This window comes from Apium graveolens, unplaced genomic scaffold (genome assembly GCF_009905375.1).
Source record: "Apium graveolens cultivar Ventura unplaced genomic scaffold, ASM990537v1 ctg6826, whole genome shotgun sequence".
In the NCBI taxonomy this organism is placed as follows: Eukaryota; Viridiplantae; Streptophyta; class Magnoliopsida; order Apiales; family Apiaceae; genus Apium; species Apium graveolens.
This window is the reverse complement of record NW_027419815.1, coordinates 23,795-26,928: the sequence shown is the minus strand read 5'-3', so window position 1 is coordinate 26,928 and position 3,134 is coordinate 23,795.

Genomic DNA, 3,134 nt, shown 5'->3' with positions numbered 1-3,134 from the left:
GATATGGATTAATATTTGCATTTTTCATTCCTTGCAATCATTATTTAGAATAATTGATGTTAGGGTTGAATTGTTTTTTGAAAAAAATATGCTATGTAACATTTCATTTTTAAATTGTCTTTTGACTTATTATTGAGGTTTTTTTAGTTAATTAATTTTTGGGAGTATTGAAATTTAACTTTCTTCCCTTCACAATTAATGGAAACACCTCTTCTTACTCTTAATAAATATTATAAATTCCCTTTATTTTCATTCCATACATTACATTATGTTTCTTTCAAAAATAAAATACAAAATATAAAGTTGTGGTATAAATTCTCATTGTATTTGGTTTTACTATCACAAAATCCTAATTGCTACCCCTTAATACTACCAATTTTATTTTGGTTGAATTTAAGTTATATTTGACTGACTTTAGTGGAAAAAATATTTAATTTGATATTTTTTTAATTAGGCGGAGTTATAATTTTTTATTGAGATTATTACTTTTTATTTTGCCAATCATTTTATTTTATTAATTGTTACAATAAATTAAACTTAGTTTTTTCTAAGCAAAACAAAAAGCCCTCGTACATATTTTAGTAACTAAGGTTAATACTTGGACGCTTGATGGTAGGAGATGATTTAGTATGTTTATTTGATATTTTTTTGAGTTAAAAGATTTTATTAGATTTATTCTTGTAAAGTGATATTGTCTTACATACAAATTAATCATATTAGAAGGGGTAGCATTAACAAAGAGGATGTTTGGTTCATTGGACAAAAACTCATATTAAAGAGTTTTAATATGACGACTTTGTCCCAAATACCTCTTAAAATTGCACCTAATCTAATAAAATGGACCGATTACTTTTCTCTCCTTCGTGTGCACATAACGACTGATGTTTGATGCACAACCATGTGGCAGTTTAGCATTTTTCAGCACAGTGCAGAATACATCCTTATCCTCTTTTGTCATATAAAAAATGGCAGCAAAAATTTCAAAATAGCTCCCGTCACTTGATACAACAGGATGAAGATCCTTCCTAATGCTCCTTTCTTGTAAATTATATCGAGCATTGACATGGTCTTTTGACTTGCGAGCAATATTTAACAATGTACCAATTATGTTGTCAAAAATATTCTTCTCGATGTGCATACCATCAATTCAGCAAATTGTGACTCCAATATGGTAAATAAAAAAATATATTGACTTTTTCTTGAAAGGCGAATTAATCTTACGCTTTTTTTGCCCTAGTTTCCCCCCCAACTGATTTCTGAAGCCCGATAACAATTCCACATAGTATGTTCCTGTTAAACTTTCAGGGGTGACTCCCATTTCAACTTCGCCGTTAAATCTTTTTTTAACGAACCGCAACTTATGATTGGGATCTAGAAACTTACTATGGTTCATGTAGCACATCTTATTACTATACTTTAGATACATTGAAGAAGTCTCGTAGTTACAAACGGGACAACCGAGTTTACCTTTGGTGCTCCAACCGGATAACATTGCATATCCGGGGAAATGGCTGATGGTCCACATGACACCGGAACGTAACCTAAAATTCTGACCAATAAATGCATCATAAGTTTCTATCCCTCCTTCCTATAACTCTTTTAACTCGGCAATAAGAGGTTGCATAAAAATATCTATATTATTTTTTTGAGATTCTGGACCAGAAATGAGTGTTAAAAGGATAAGGTTTTCTTGACGCATAAATAACCAAGGAGGCAGGTTATAGTTAACCAAAATTACTGGTCATGTGCTGTGTAAAGTATTTATTGTTCGGAATGGTCTGAATCCATCAGCAGCAACACCCAACCTAATATTCCTAATTTCAGAAGAGAATTGAGGGTACCTAGTATCCATTTCCTTCCACGATTCGCCATCTGCTGGATGTCTAAATTTCCCATCATTTTTCCATCTAACTATATGCCATGTCATTAGTTCTGCAAACCCCTTACACATAAACATCTGTTGCAGTCTTGGCTTTAGTGGAAAATATCACATGACTTTTGCCGGCACTTTATGAATCAACTTCTTTGGATCATTCTCGCTGGTCCCTTCTTTTTTCACTATGGTCCACCTTGAAGCACCACAAGTTTTGCAAGAATCCTCTTTTTCATTCTCACCCCAATACAACATGTAATTGTTAGGACAAGTGTGTATTTTTTATAGTCGAGACCTAGATCTCCAATGATAGTTTTTGCGACATTGAAAGATAAGGGTATGTGTGCATGTGGAAAGTCTTCTCTTATCAACCCTAGTATATCCCCAAATCCCGACTCTGAAATCCCATGAGCACACTTTAATGAATACAACCTAGCGATAAAGCTTAATCATGAAAACTTTGCACAGCCTGGATATAAAGGATGTTTTCCCTCCTCGACATGGCGATAAACATTTTTGACATCGTCATTTGGTCCACTAGTACGAGGCAACATCTCATCTAGGTTATCTCCAAAACTCACATTGGTTTCAAAATCCATATGATATTCATCCCTATTTTTATCGCTCTTAAGTGAAACTCATAAATCCAATAAACATATAATTGACTTGGACCACTCCAAATAAGATGATTGTTGATCACATCTACCCTCTGCCACCTGCGATTATTACAATTCTTGCCAAGGCATAATAATTTATCACCAACAGAGAATTTGACAAATGCATTTTTATTAAATGTCTCTACCCCCCTAATTTACCGTCCACTATACTTTGGGAGATTTATCCAAAAAGTTTATCACTACAATTAAGAAACATATAAATATGATAATATCATACTTTGTGTGTTTGTATGTTTGCAAATTCAAATCTAGGTAGGCCTAGTCCAGAACACTAGATGACTATGTGTTTGTGTAACTAACTGGCCATGGTTATCTTTCGTGTTGTCAAAGAGTAATAGTTCATTTTGACAATTTATGTATTATATATTCATTCATATAGGTTCTACTGTAATTTAAAAAACATACGCAACTGATATACATACACACATATAAGCATAAAACATTTATATATAAATATATAACTAACTCTGGACCATTAAATTATCGTCAATGTTAAGGTATCCTATTGAGCATTAATCTTATTGTTACTAGAAATAACATACAAAACATAAGGCATCTGATAAACACATATATTTAACCAATAA